We start from the raw sequence: 16,336 nt of genomic DNA on the forward strand, positions 1-16,336 counted from the left end.
CTAATTACTCTATGTGCAATAGAGCTTTTTTTTTTTAAATGAAGTTTATTTTTTTAAAAATTGAGATGTTTATATTTCCCTTAAAACATTTTTTTACATTTAAGTTCTAGTTAGTTAACATACAGTGTAATATTAATTTCAGGAGTAGAACACAGTGATTCAACACTTACACACAACATCCAGTGCTCATATTAACAACCGCCCTCCTTAATGCCGATCACCCATCCCTCCATGCACTGTTGGTGGGAATGCAAACTGGTACAGCGGTACAGTGAGGGTAACATCCCTCACCCTCCACCCTCCATCAATCCTCATGTTGTTCTCCATCATTAAAGTGTCTAATGGTTTGCTTCCCTCTCTTCCCCCCTCCCATATCTTCATCTGTGTTGTTTCTTAAATTCCACATATGACCGAAATCATACAGAATTTGCCCTTCTCTGACTTACTTTGCTTAGCATAATACATTCTCGCTCCATCCTCCAATCTGCAAATGGCAAGATTTCATTCTTTTTTTTATGGCTAAGTAATATTCTATTATATATATATATATATATATATATATATATATATCACATATTTTTTTATCGTTTCCTCTGTTGATGGACATTCAGGCTCTTTCCATAGTTTGGCTATTGTTGATAAACACTGGGTGCATGTACCCCTTCAAATCTGAGTTTTTGTATCCTTTGTATAAATACCTAGAGTGCAATGCTGGATTATAGGGTAGTTCTGTTTTTAAGCTTTGAGGAACCTCCAAACTGTTCTCCAGAGTCGCTGTACCAGTTTGCATTCCCACCAACAGTGCAAGAAGGCTCCCCTTTCTCCCCATCCTTGCCAACATCTGTTGTTTCTTTTTTTTTAAGATTTTATTTATTTATTTGACAGACAGAGATCACAAGCAGGCAGAGAGAGAGAGAGAGGAGGAAGCAGGCTCCCCGCAGAGCAGAGAGCCCGATGTGGGGCTCAATCCCAGGACCTTGGGATCATGACCTGAGCTGAAGGCAGAGCCTTTAACCCACGGAGCCACCCAGGTGCCCCTCATCTGTTGTTTCTTGTGCTGTTAATTTTAGCCGTTCTGACGGGGGTGAGTTGGTATCTCAGGTTTTGATTTGTTCTACATGCAACCTTCTTAATCCTCAAAAGAACCCCACGGGGTAAGTAAGGCTATCTACTCACGTTGACAAAGGAGGAACTGAGGAACAGAGAAGTTAACACTACTGGTTGCCAGAAACAGGGTCTTACTGACTGCAAGGCCCACACTTAGGAACTCTCCTATCCTGCCTTCTCAAACCTTCCTTTTGCCCACCTGAGTCTGGCACTGTGTTCTAACCCTGACCCAGCTTCACACCTTATTGTCCTCTACCCATCTAGACTTCCTGCTGCTGGCTCTTCTGCTGTTTTCTGAACATCTCTAGGTTGATTCTCCTGACTTTTCGCCCATGGCTCATTCTGTCTTCTTTGCCTGGTTGGGATACAGAAGTGAGTAAGATAAGATGCCTGCTCCTGAGTATCTCGCAGCACAGTGACAAGGTAGGCACATAAACAAATCGTTTAGATGCAAACCAGGGTAGAACCTGATGCTTTATCAGAGGAGGCATGGAAGGTGACTCGTACTGACTTGAGTCATTGGATGCGATGGAGAAATGACAGCGCTGGTCCAGCCGCAGAGCTAGGTGGTGAAAATGGAGTGATTTATAAAACCCAGTCCTGCCCTTAAGCAGTCCCACAACCAGTAAAGCCTGGGATGTTGGTATGTGGTCTGTCTGTGCACATGGCGATCGTGTCCTTGGGTGGAACTCAGGTTCTTCTCCTCCGCCACTCTTTGCTGCCCTCGGCTCCCCTCCATGTTGGGCTTTCACTGTGTCTACCTTATGGGATCAGAAACTCAGATTTGGAGGACTCCTCCGTGACTGTCTCTCTTCAGTGGTTTTCAGACCATCCCGTAGGACCCTTCAAGGTTCCCAGGGGCTCTAACAGAGGCAGGTGGAGGTGAGTCAGTGGGGCAAAGAGAAATCAGCAGGAAAGATTAAGCCACATCCCTTTTAACTTCAACAAGGACAGCTGTGTTTTTATTTATTTGTGTTCATTTTCATGTAAGATTTCACTTAAAGGGTTAGGAAGCTGGAAGAGGTTTGGGCGGGGGCACTGATTTTATCTCTACACAGAAAAAATCAGGAAGAAAGGGGTTCTTCGAGAGATCAGAGTCATAGATAGCTAAGACAAGAGCCTGGGCTTTCAACTTGGGCACCACAGCACTTCCAACTGGGCCACACTGCCTCGCTGTGCAGATGGGAACCTCTGCAGGAGGCCCCCAGCTTCTCCCTAAAGTGATTGGAGACAGGTCCTGTCAGGGTTTCCCTAAGACAGGCTTAGCACCTCTCCCTGGCTGTTGGTCAAGGTGTTCTCCTGTAGAATATGAGAGTGTGCTAGAAAAGAATCCAGGAATGGGAAGGTGGCAGGAATTATTAGCATGTATTGAAAGAGAAATTGCTTAAGAAGTGTTCCAGGAAAAACAGAAGTAAGCAGCTTTTCCCTGGGCACAAGGAACTCAAGTAGCTTTTAGGATAATGCTGTATACTTCATTTGTTTGCCGACTGCCCACGGGGGAAATAAAAGTAAATCAGCCATTGGCCATGCCATAAAGAAGCCTATAGGCCAGTGGGGAAGTTAAGGCATTTACATTTGTCAGTATAACAGGAGGGTGAAAGAAACAATGCTGTAAGAGATAGAACAGCTGCATATGAGCTAGACATTTGTGAAGGGGAAATCACTGGTACTTCCTGGTGCCGGGTTGCTTTGACCTGGCACCCGAAGCCAAGTGAGCCATCATGAGATAGGAAAAAGCACTCCGTACAGAGGACACAGCAGGAAACAAGGCACAGAGGCAGGTCCTCACTACATCTGTATGGGGAGTGCGAATACTTTAGTCTGTCTTACTTGTACACTCTGAAAGGTGGTTTTGAACTCTATCCCATTCTTTCCAGAACTTCAGGGGATGTCCTCTGAAATAGATGGCCCTATTTCTTGGAATGCTAAGTGGGGCATAGCTGACAAGGTTGCTTTTGGAGAATTTAGTTTTTGTACACGATGAGAGGAGGCCGGGATCAGGGAGAGAGAGTAGACTTCCATCTTCTCATCAGTAATAGCTCATCTTCTCTTCCGTTCCTTCCCAGGGGGAGAAGGTGAAAGCTGATGAGCTGTGGGACCCAGCAATGAGTCTGGAAAGGTGGCAGGCGAATGGAATTCCCTCAGAGCTCTGTCCCCACTTCTAACTTCAGTAAGCAGCTTGGAGACCAGCCTGAAAATCACCAGGAGTTAGAGCCTTCTTCAGCCAGTTTGAGAACAGTGTTTATTGTTCCTTTGGCACTTCTCCAAGCCAGCCACCTGACATAACTCACAGAGTGGAGAGGGGATGGAGCACGGCAAATGGAGGGCACCTTCCTCTCCCCTAGAGAGAGGATAAAACCGTGCCCAAGGTGGGGAGTGTGAGACCAGGTGGACAAGGGTCTTCATTCAGACAGCCCCAAGGTAGAGACAGAGCCAAGTGGAATCTTTTTGGGCCAATTTTGATAATTTATCTTTTCCTTTTAAAAAATAGCCAAGGGTGCCTGGGTGGCTCAGTGGGTTAAAGCCTCTGCCTTCGGCTCGGGTCATGATCCCAGGGTCCTAGGTTCAAGCCCTGCATCAGGCTCTCTGCTTAGCGGGGAAACTGCTTCCTCCTCTCTCTCTGCCTGCCTCTCTGCCTACTTGTGATCTCTCTCCATTGGATAAATAAACAAAACTTAAAATAAAAATAAAAATTAAACATAAAAAACATCCAAATTAGCATGGAGTTATACATGATATTTTCTTAACATTGAAAAACAAAAATCCCCTCTCTGTACTTTTAAAAAGTTCTTACATGCATTCTTCAATAAACCTGCTATAGAGTAATATTCATTCTCACAGTCAAAACACCTTAATATATTATAAAGTACAAAAGGTAGCAATAAAGTATGAATCAATGTCATCAATAAATATATATACATAAGATTAAGGAACAGAAAAAAAAAGAATGAAGATACACATACCTTTATGCTTATCTGTCTTCTCCAAATTTTCTGCAATGGGTATATCTTTGTATTCAGCGAAGTTTTACTTTTGTAAAAACCTAGGGGGTTCCTTCCCTTCTTCTTCCCTGGGAATAAAGGGGAACATTCATTCAGAGGATATGGTTTTAAGTCCTTCCACCTTTATTTCTCAAGACACACCTGCATGTTTATTACATGGAAGCAGGTCCTATCTCAAGATGTGGTCTGACTATCACAGAGCAGAGAGCGGCAACAACCTAACTCCTTGCACCATGAATATGGCAATATGACTCAAGTTTATGTTGATGCTTTGTTAACCTGTCTGATGGTTAGACTATCTGTGTTGTACTTCTAGCAAACTAAGGGCCTTCATTTTCCTTATGTGTACCAAGACTGGTGAATGCTTCAAACATTCTGTGGTCAGAGAAGGTGCTGATATGGTCCTGGGAACTGGGCTCAAAGGAGCTAGAATATAAACCAGATGGGGCCAAAGCAGAGAAAATAGGATCATAGTAGCAGAGAGGAGCTCATGGTCGGAGCCAAAGGGCAAGCGTTCAGCCAATGTCAAGAAAAGGAGAAAGAGGGGCGCCCAGGAGGCTCAGTCAGTTAAGTGTCTACCTTCAGCTCTGGTCATGATCCCAGAGGCGTGTTGGTCTCCCCGCTCAGTGGAGAGTCTGCTTCTCCCTCTCCCTCTGCTCCTCCCACTGCTCAAGCTTTCTGTCTCTTGGTCACTCTCTTTCAAATAAATAGATTAAAAAATCCTTTAAAAAATGGAGCAGAGCATCAAGAGCCTTGATAGCAGACTGGGTCAAAAAAAATGAATTAGCCATGACCTTGGGAAATAGGACTCTGGACCTGTGCTCTTGGAAGATGTCAGGGACTGAGTTTTCCAGGATATTTGCTGTGCAGCTTGGGAATGGTTTGGTCAATTTAAAGGAATTTAGTTTTGGGCAGAATAAGTGATTAATATGCTGAAACCAAGTGCATGCCTTGATACTTACCTCTGTTAAATTCAGTCTTGCTATATTTGGTCCATTTTTACAGCTCAGTAAGAAATCTGTGGGACCTGATTCTGTCACCTGTGTGTTAGTTCTTATTTCTCCCTCTGTCTTTGATCCACAGGTTCGATCATTATGTATTCCAGGTATTCATACCAAATCCATTGAAATCCATCACCAAAGACCCCTGCTGCATCCTCTGGGGATTGCCATTCAATCATAGGCTAACTTCCCACTACTTCCCCTCTTATCTCTGAGGATAACCTGAGAGACCCGATGAAATCCTTCATTGTAAAACATTTCCCCAGATCCATCAGTTTAATGACCCTAACCAAAAAAGACATGAGATGAATCTGACAAGACTTATTCTAGTGAGCAGATTATATCTCATCTTAGCATTTCCCACTCTAGGCTAAGCAAGCCCAAGGGCTCTAATCTTTTCCTAATACTGAAAAGGAGAATAATAAATTGCAATAAATGGAGTGACAATAAGCTAGATTCATCTTCAGTTGGGTGATGTACAAATTTCCATCCCCAAATATTTTTATTGTTGTCTAGAGTCACTTTGCTTGAAGATTCCACTGTCTGGATATCCGGACACATACCCACAAAGTAACCTTGTCTTGGTACCAGATCTGGTCTGGGACCAGTAATTAGCTTTGTTGGTCTAGAAACTCTTCGATCAGTCCTCAAGAATTGAACAGATCCAGGAAACCCAACCCCTGACAAACATACATTCAACAAATTCATTTATTCATTTAAAAAAAAAAAAGCTTCTTTGTACTACTTGGTGATTGGCACACTGGTTTTGAATGCTGGGCTATAGCAGCAAAGAAGATAAAGTCTTCGTCCTCATAGATTTACATCAGTAGGAAGAGGTACATAATAAATAAGTAGGCAAATAAATAAAAAATGGAATTTTAAATAATTGTAAATGTCAAGAAAAAAATAATGCAGGATGGCGGATAAAAAATGACGACCTTCTGGCTGATGGACAACTGATGACGTTAATAAATTCATGTGTAATATGGATTTCCTTTCTTGTGGCCAGTGCTTGTGTCCTCACTCCTGGACTTTAGTTTTACTTACAGAGGGCAGGGAAGCTAATTGGAATCCATGGTGATTTGGAAATCAAGGAAATCAAGGAAAGCCAGAAGGATGGTAGGCGAGCCAAGAGGATGGTAGCTTGCCCTGTTGTGTTGAAAACTCTAGTAGACCCAGTGGAATGGTAGGAAATGACATATGGAAGGAAGAACATTACATACCCGTGATTCAGCAAGAAAAAAAATGTAAACCTAAGCTCAAATGACATGTTACAGACATGATCTGATGTAGCCTCTCCCTCCACTTCACCTCCTAATCCCAAGTCAAAAGTAATGAAGACAATGAATGTGCAGTTCTGGGTTCTTCTGACTTGAAACTCCCTCACTCTGTGTGTGCTGTTGAGCCCACCCCGTCTTTGGTATGTCACTTGAAAAGAAAAGGAAGGCATTGGAGACCTCTTCACTCATGCCAACATGTATTTTTCATCTCGTTTATAGCCTGTGTTGTGCTTTTTGACTAAAGAAACTTCAGCTGAGTCTGATTTATCAATTTCCATCTTGAAGCCTTCACCAGCCTCAAAGAGGTCTGGGCTAGCTGAGAATAAAAAATAATAAGCTACAATTTAAAAAAAATTTATATATATATCTTTTTTTATTAAATTGATTTATTTATTTTCAGAAAAACAGTATTCATTATTTTTTCACCACACCCAGTGCTCCATGCCATCCATGCCCTCTATAATACCCACCATCTGGTACCCCAGCCTCCCACCCCCCCGCCACTTCAAACCCCTCAGATTGTTTTTCAGAGTCCATAGTCTCTCATGATTCACCTCCCCTTCCAATTTCCCCAAACTCCCTTCTCCTCCCTAACACCCCTTGTCCTCCATGATATTTGTTATGCTCCACAAATAAGTGAAACCATATGATAATTGACTCTCTCTGCTTGACTTATTTCACTCAGCATAATCTCTCCCAGTCCCGTTCATGTTGCTACAAAAGTTGGGTATTCACCCTTTCTGATGGAGGCATAATACTCCATAGTGTATATGGACCACATCTTCCTTATCCATTCGTCCGTTGAAGGGCATCTTGGTTCTTTCCATAGTTTGGCGACCATGGCCATTGCTGCTATAAACATTGGGGTACAGATGGCCCTTCTTTTCACGACATCTGTATCTTTGGGGTAAATACCCAGGAGTGCAATTGCAGGGTCATAGGGAAGTTCTATTTTTAATTTCTTGAGGAATCTCCACACTGTTCTCCAAAGAGGCTGCACCAACTTGCATTCCCACCAACAGTGTACGAGGGTTCCCCTTTCTCCACATCCTCTCCAACACATGTTGTTTCCTGTTTTGTTAATTTTGGCCATTCTAACTGGTGTAAGGTGATATCTCAATGTGGTTTTAATTTGAATCTCCCTGAGGGCTAGTGATGATGAACATTTTTTCATGTGTCTGATAGCCATTTGTATGTCTTGATTGGAGAAGTGTCTGTTCATATCTTCTGCCCATTTTTTGATATGTTTGCCTGTTTCATGTGTGTTGATTTTGAGGAGTTCATTATAGATCCTGGATATCAACCTTTTGTCTGTACTGTCATTTGCAAATATCTTCTCCCATTCCGTGGGTTGCCTCTTTGTTTTTTTGACTGTTTCCTTTGCTGTGCAGAAGCTTTTGATTTTGATGAAGTCCCAAAAGTTTATTTTCGCTTTTGTTTCCTTTGCCTTTGGAGACATATCTTGAAAGAAGTTGCTGTGGCTGATATCGAAGAGATTACTGCCTACGTTCTCCTCTAAGAGTCTGATGGATTCCTGTCTCACGTTGAGGTCATTTATCCATTTTGAGTTTATCTTTGTGTACGGTGTAAGAGAATGGTCGAGTTTCATTCTTCGACATATAGCTGTCCAGTTTTCCCAGCGCCATTTATTGAAGAGACTGTCCTTTTTCCACTGTATATTTTTTCCTGTTTAGTTGAAGATTAATTGACCATAGAGTTGAGGGTCCATATCTGGACTCTCTACTCTGTTCCACTGGTCTATGTTTCTGTTTTTATGCCAGTACCATGCTGTCTTGGTGATCACAGCTTTGTAATAAAGCTTGAAATCAGGTAACGTGATGCCCCCAGTTTTACTTTTGTTTTTCAACATTTCCTTAGTGATTCGGGGTCTCTTCTGATTCCATACAAATTTTTGGATTATTTGCTCCAGCTCTTTGAAGAATACTCGTGGAATTTTGATTGGAATGGTATTACAAGTATAGATTGCTCTAGGTAGTATAGACATTTTAACAATGTTTATTCTTCTGATCCAAGAGCATGGAATGGTCTTCCATCTTTTTGTGTCTTCTTCAATTTCTTTCATGAGTGTTCTGTAGTTCCTCAAGTACAGATCCTTTACCTCTTTTGTTAGGTTTATTCCCAGGTATCTTATGGTTCTTGGTGCTATAGTAAATGGAATCGATTCTCTAATTTCCCTTTCTGTATTTTCATTGTTAGTGTATAAGAAAGCCACTGATTTCTTCACATTGACTTTGTATCCTACCACGTTGCTGAATTGCTGTATGAGTTCTAGTAGTTTGGGGGTGGAGTCTTTTGGGTTTTCCATATAAAGAATCATGTCATCTGCAAATAGAGAGAGTTTGACTTCTTCACTGCCAATTTGGATACCTTTTATTACTCTTTGTTGTCTGATTGCTGTTGCTAGGACTTCTAATACTATGTTGAACAAGAGTGGTGAAAGTAGGCATCCTTGTCTTGTTCCTGATCTCAACAGGAAGGCTGCAAGCTTTTTCCCATTGAGGATGATATTTGCTGTGGGTCTTTCACAGAGAGATTTGATGAGGTTCAGGAATGTTCCCTCTATCCCTATACTTTGAAGCATTTTAATCAGGAACGGATGCTGGATTTTGTCAAATGCTTTTTCTGCATCAATTGAGAGGACCATGTGGTTCTTCTCTCTTCTCATATTAATTTGTTGTATCACATTGATTGATTTGCGAATGTTGAACCATCCTTGTAGCCCAGGGATGAATCCCACCTGGTCATGGTGGATAATCTTTTTAATGTGCTATTGGATCCTGTTGGCTAGGATATTGTTGAGAATCTTAGCATCCATATTCATCAGAAGTTATTATCAACAATTATATGCCAATAAGCTTAGCAACCTAGATGAAATGGATGCATTCCTGGAAAAATATAAACTACCAAAATTGAACCAGGAAGAAATCAACAACCTGAATAGACCAATATCTAGTAATGAGATTGAAGCAGTGATCAAAAACCTCCCAAAAAACAAGAGCCCAGGACCTGACGGATTCCCTGGGGAATTCTACCAAACTTTCAAAGAAGAAATAACACCTATTCTCCTGAAGCTGTTTCAAAAAATTGAAGCAAAAGGAAAACTTCCTGACTCTTTCTATGAAGCAAGCATTATCCTGATCCCCAAACCAGGCAAAGAACCTATCAAAAAGGAGAATTTCAAACCAATATCACTGACGAATATATATACACACACACACATATCTATATATATACACACACACACATATATATATATCTTTTATTTATTTATTTATTTTTATTTCTTTTCAGCGTAACAGTATTCATTGTTTTTGCACCACACCCAGTGCTCCATGCAATACGTACCTCCTCAATACCCACCACCTGTTTCCCCCAACCTCCCACACCCCGCCCCTTCAAAACCCTCAGGTTGTTTTTCAGGGTCCATAGTCTCTCATGGTTCACCTCCCCTTCCAATTTCTCTCAGCTCCCTTCTCCTCTCCATCTCCCCATGTCCCCCATGTTATTTGTTATGCTCCACAAATAAGTTTAACCATATGATAATCGACACCCTCTGCTTGACTTATTTCACTCAGCATAAGCTACAGTTTTTAAGCACTTCCTCTGTGCTGGCAGTATCCTACATGTTGTACATGGACTTGTCTCTTTTAATTCAACAAGACAATCAACGGTGTACTGGTTAAGATGGTTAGCTGCTATATCAAATATGTCTCCAAAGGAATAATGGTTTACACAAGAATTTAATTTTTTAATCATACATATAGTCTAAGTGATTCCAGGTTGGTAGAGGGCCTCTGCTCCACACAGTCACTCAGGTATCCAGGATGTTAGAAGCTCTACCACATCTAACCAGTGGGAAAGTAAAGAGGATGGAAGTTTGAATATAGGAAGTTTTTAATGGGTCCGGCCTGGAGGAGTTGCAGACTCTTTTTGCTCTTTTTTTTTTTTTAAGATTTTATTTATTTATTTGACAGAGACAGATCACAAGCAGGCAGAGAGGCAGGCAGAGAGAGAGAGAGGGGGAAGCAGGCTCCCCGCTGAGCAGAGAGCCTGATGTGGGACTCGATCCCAGGACCCTGAGATCATGACCTGAGCTGAAGGCAGCGGCTTAACCCACTGAGCCACCCAGGCGCCCCTCTTTTTGCTCTTATACTACTGGCTAGAAGTTAGTTTGATGGCTACTGCTCAATGTTCAGGAGAGACTGTGAAATGTAGTCTCACCATATTCCCAGGAAGAAAAAGCAACAAGGAACTGTTACTATTATTTTGATTTTACATATGAAGAAACCAAGGTTCAGAAAATTTAAGTATCTTGTTCCAGACAGTAATTAAATAAATAAGTAAGCAAATAAGTAGGTAAGTAAGCTAGGGTCATGGTGTTCCAATTAGGTTATTTCAACTCTAGAGATATTCTTCTTCTTTTTTTTTTTTTTTTAAAGATTTTATTTATTTATTTATTTGACAGAGAGATAGATCAAAAGTAGTCAGAGAGGCAGGCAGAGAGAGAGGGGGAAGCAGGCTCCCTGCTGAGCAGAGAGCCCGATGTGGGGTTCGATCCCAGGACCCTGAGATCATAACCTGAGCCAAAGGCAGAGGATTAACACACTGAGCCACCCAGGGGCCCCTCTAGAGACATTCTTAACAAACGCACTGTGTGATTCCTTGAAGGATAGGCAGACTGTGGTATATCTTCCAGATATACAACCTCTTTCCCCTGGGTAGGACTGAGCACACAATACCAAGTTTTGCCTCTGTGATCCCAATTTATCTACACTTTTTTTGGCTGACCAAACCCCATCTATAGCCATAGTCTTCCTTTGCATGAGTTAATATCTATTAATCCGGAATCAACTTAGCTTTTTCTGTGCCCAGGAAAATTTTCCATATCATATTTCCGCATTGATTTTGCTGACAAACTCAGAATTCTCAGGTGTACTTCATTGTTTCTTCCACTCAGATGACTCTACCATTTTTTTTTAAGATTTATTAATTTATTTGTCATAGAGAGAGAGAGGGAGAGTGAGCATAAGCAGGGAAGCAGCAGGCAGAGGGAGAGGGAGAAGCAGTTTCCTCACTGAGCAAGGAGCCCAATGTGGGACTCTATCCCAGAATCCTGGGATCATGGCCTGAGCCAAAGGCAGCAGCTTAACCAAATGTGCCACCAGGCGTCCCCAGATGATTCTGCCTTTAGTCAATAAAGTCACTGCAGAGAATTAGGCTATTTCTAGGCATCATTTTTACACCTATGCATTCAAGACAGTCATGCCAGCTTTCTCTTTTGTTGTCACTACCATAGGATGTCCTATTCACAGCTGTTACTCCTCTGAGGTCCCTGAATAACCTGGTTCTGCTTGACTATCTTTAGTCAGTTTTACTGACCTCATGAGCACCGTCTCATCACAGGGGTAAGCAAGGCAGTGACAGTACAGAGGATCAAAATTTCACAAAGGTTTATGCCTACATTGCAACATCTTTCTCAATTTCTCCCCAGTTCTGAACACACACTCACTCCCACCATAAAACCTATCTCCCATAACATATACAAGGAGTGTTTTCAAGATAGGAGGAATACGTTTGACTTAAAAAAAAAAGATTAATTTTTTTGAGAGACAGAGAGCTCACAAGTAGGCAGAGAGGCAGGCAGAGAGAGGGGGGGAAGCAAGGCTCCCTGCCGAGCAAAGAGCCCAATGTGGGGCTCAATTCCAGGACCCTGAGATCATGACCTGAGCCAAAGGCAGAGGCTTAACCCACTGAGTGACCCAGGCGCCCCTAAGCCTGACTTTTGACACCAACTCAGAGGTGCTTGTCATCAGGAAACCAGATGATCTAGCCTCTCCATCTCACGGAATGATGCTCAGAAATACAAATGTTTTGGCGCACCTGAGTGGCACAGTTGGTTAAGCTCAGGACTCTTTATTTCAGCTCAGGTTGTGATCTCAAGAGTCATGAGATCAAGCCCTGTGTTGGGCTCTGTGCTCAGCAGGGAGTCTGCTTGAGATTCTCTCTCCCTCTCCTTCTGCCCCTTCCCATTTGTGCAATCACATGCGCGCTCTCTCTCGCTAAAATAAATACATAAATCTTAACATAAAAAAAACTACAACTGTTTTTAACCATGAATAGAGTATGTAATTATGCACAAGGTAAAATTAGAGTTCTGACTATCTATATTTTAATCAGAAAATCCTTTAAGAAGAAAGGGAATGCTGGTTGTTCCTGCAATACACCTTTTTAGGGAAGGTAAAAGCACTATCCTGAAGAGAAAGTGTTTTCCCCTTTAAGTTGGAGACCCATTATGGTTTACCCCAATTCTGCTTAAGTATTCCCATTTTCAAAGCTCTGTAAATAGTAAATACATTTTGTAGGATGGGAAGTATAAAAGTGATGTTGTCACTCTTCTCTAAAATTGTGAATAGGTTCCTTACTATTCAGTAGGAGGAAAAATATGCAAAATATACAAAATGTACCCTCTATCTATTATTCTGACCATGAACTTCATTGTTCATTGCCTATAACATTTTTTAACATGAATATTCAAATCTGTAGATTAAATATAATATAATCGATATGACTGACCAATTTGGGCTGATGAAATTCCATTTTCATAATGACCCTTTATCCCTTTTGGAAAAAAAGTTGTGAGAAGTGGAATGGACAGTAGGTTTGTGTGACATGGGGATTAAAACATTTGAGAAAGTTAAGTAGGGGGAAAATACCTTGGTGAAAAGGTATTTCCTCCACCTCGCCAGGTGGAGAGACAAGAAGGTTCTGAGATGCTGGATAGCCACTGGTGGCAATGAATGCTTTTGAGTGTGAGCCTCAAGGTGCCCTCCAGATGCTTTTCTGCACATGAGGAGATTATCAGAAGTTTATTGGAAAAGGAAGATAATTAGAACATTGGACTATGTGCTCCATAAGGTCAGTGACCATCATTGTCTTGTTCTCCACTGTGCCCCCTAGTTTCAAGCCCAATGCCAGGCATGTGGTAGCTGCTAATCAAATATTTGTTGAATGAGAGAATTTGTTGAATACAAATATTTGTTGAATATATCTGTTTTCCTCCTTGAAAGAAAGAAAGAAAGAAAGAATGAATGAAAATGACAAAAGCCAAGCTAGTCCTTGGGGCTGCTTATAAAGAAGTTATAATATTCCTGGGGAAGAGGGCACCTGGGTGGCTCAGTGGGTTAAAGCCTCTGCCTTCGGCTCAGGTCATGATCCTGGGGTCCTGGGATTGAGCCCCTCATTGGGCTCTCTGCTCAGAAGCCTGCTTCCCCTTCTCCCTCTGCCTGTTTGTGATCTCTGTCTGTCAAATAAATAAATAAAATAAAAATATTAAAAAAATATTCCTGGGGAGAGAAACTTCTCCTATGTCCTTGGGAAGGCCAATTTAGGGTAATGACAGCCCTAAGGTTGAGAATGCAGCAGAGGATTCCCACAAACAGTGCACAAAGATTCCCTTTCTTCGTATCCTTTCCAATACTTGCTATTGCTATGAGGTGGTTGTTATTGCTATGAGGTTATTGCTATTGTTAACTAAACTTATATTGGTAATCACTTTGCAATATATATATATATATATATATATATAAATATATATATCAAGTTACTATGTTGTATATCTTAGAACAATACAATGTTGTATGTCTATTATATCACAATAAAAGTGGAAAAAATAAGCCATGGCAATACAATTTCTTTTTTAAAAGCCAAAAAACAAACAAAAAAAGAATGCAGCAGGGGTGGTCAAGAAGAGGTCTGATAGTCAAGGCTACCATATGGTAAACTGAAGTCACATCATGACAGAATGACAAGACAGCAGCAAGAAGCAAATGAGTGAGCCCCACCCCTTGCAGGACCTTCGAGCGGGAAGGCAGGAACCAGAGAATTTAGGGACTGATGATTCTACTGGGGATATGATATCAAATTACTGTGGATCATCACTTCTACCCATAGCAGTAACATATGTCTCTCATCTTATCTTCTCCCTGGTTTCTGCTTTGCTCCCTCGATGCTAATGTGAAAAAATGAAGTTAAGTTTATATATATATTTAAAAAATATATAAACTGAAACTTGTATATATATATATATATAAGATTTATGTATATAAATATATATATATATATATAAGATTTATGTATATATATATATATTTATATATATATATATATATATACTGAAACTTAAGCCCAATTCTGCTTTGTGGAATAAGAACCTTACATAAACCTAGTTTCTTTCCTACACATTAGTCCTTCAAACAGAGAATGTATGACGGGAAAAAATTCCACTTTCCTTTTGTGTCAGAAAGATCCAGAGATTATTTCTCCCTACTTATATTGTGGTTGTGGGAGAATTTTGTTCAACTTATACCTTATAGTCCCTCTTCACCTTCTTGAGCCTCAGAGGAGAATTTAATTAAGACACCTCAAACTGATTAATGAACAGAGATGGGAACTCGTTCTCCCCAGTTCACTTCTCTGACAATCTCAAAGTCATTTCAGGTTGGAGGCAGACTAATCTGGCTTTTTTTTGTTGTTGTTGTTATAAGGTTAAAATGTGTTCACTGTCTAATATGTAGGGTCCATGCGGATAGAATTTTTTTCTTTGTCATTCAATACACATTGTCGAATTTATAAAATTAAAACTACATGGAAACAGGTAACTTTCTAAATGCTTAAATATGGTTCTGATCCCACCAATAGTTTCCTCTGGGTAAGACTGCCCTTATTTCCACCCTTTGTTCCTGGGGGTACTTCTGGTGTAGGAAACCAAAGATCTGGAAGAAATCTATCCCCCCCGGCCCCCCAACCTCCATCACGTCAGCTCACTTAGAAGTGCACTTGTTGGTAATTAATGGATGTGTATATGTCTGCAGGAGAGTCTCCTTCCCCACCCTTCAGCTCAGGAAACGGTAGAACGGCTGGCTTCCTTCTTGTTGGCTCTGAGCGGAGGGGAAGTGGGTGTACATGTGGTAACTTTTGTTAGATAACTGGAGACTGGAAACACACACACATTACAGATTAAAACTTAGAAGAAATATTAAATAAGGTTTGTTTTCCTGCTTCCCACCATGATCCCATCTCTACTGACTTAGGATTGAGTGCTTCAGAGAACACTGTCAGAAGGGAGACTTAGAATAGAGGCAAATTCTTTCTTTGCTTGTTTAAAAAAAAAAAAAGTTCCAAACAAGACTCTTAAAACTCAGAGCAGAGGCACTATTCTTAAAATCTAAGGCCTTTTATTTTTGCGGGGGAGGCGTGAGATGAGGTGGTGTTCTATCTTGCTTTTTTTTTTTTTTAAAGATTTTATTCATTTATCAGAGGTGGGGGAGAGAGCAAGCACAGGCAGACAGAATGACAGGCAGAGGCAGAGGGAGAAGCAGGCTTCCTGCTGAGCGAGGAGCCCGATGTGGGACTCGATCCCAGGACGCTGGGATCATGACCTGAGTCGAAGGCAGCTGCTTAACCAACTGAGCCACCCAGGCGTCCCTCTATCTTGTTTTTAAAGGCTAAAACTCTGAAGGAAGCCAGATAAAGAGTTCATTCCCTCTACAACTTTCTATAGAAAAAGGTCACAGCCTGGGTGAAGAGGAGCTTCCACTGGATAAAGGAGCCTAGCTGACAGTCGTCCCTAGAGACGGGTCTGTCCCTTTCCTTCTGCCCCTGAATCAGCCTGGACCCGTCCCATGATGGCAGAACAGAGCCCAGAGAAATAGGGGCACATCCAGGAAGAGGAGATCTGTATTTTCTTCCCTAGATAAAGCCTGAGTGGGGAGCATTGCTTCAGAGAAGTCTTGTATCCCCACTTTGGAAAGTAGTTTACAAATGGGGACGGGGCAGGTGTCAGTGGAGAGGGCGCTCTTCCCACCTCCCACACCCAACAGGCTCAGGACACCTGAGAGGCACACAGCATAATAGCCCAAAGTTCCAC

General features: G+C 41.5%; 1 protein-coding gene across 5 annotated transcripts in view; it reads right to left on the reverse strand.

The window, feature by feature from the left end:
* Nucleotides 1–16,336, reverse strand: part of STXBP4 (syntaxin binding protein 4) — a 270,874-nt gene that overhangs the window by 31,964 nt on the left and 222,574 nt on the right. For 4 of the 5 annotated variants that reach the window (XR_006384565.1, XR_006384564.1, XR_006384562.1 and 1 more), the window contains exon 20: nucleotides 4,071–4,177. The gene's annotated coding sequence lies outside the window, so the exon portion shown is untranslated. Of the gene's footprint in view, nucleotides 1–4,069; nucleotides 4,178–16,336 lie in introns of those variants that run through there. The other variant, XR_006384566.1, reaches the window with a different exon arrangement.

The sequence above is a fragment of the Neovison vison genome, chromosome 5, assembly GCF_020171115.1.
Source record: "Neovison vison isolate M4711 chromosome 5, ASM_NN_V1, whole genome shotgun sequence".
NCBI classification, from domain to species: domain Eukaryota; kingdom Metazoa; phylum Chordata; class Mammalia; order Carnivora; family Mustelidae; genus Neogale; species Neogale vison.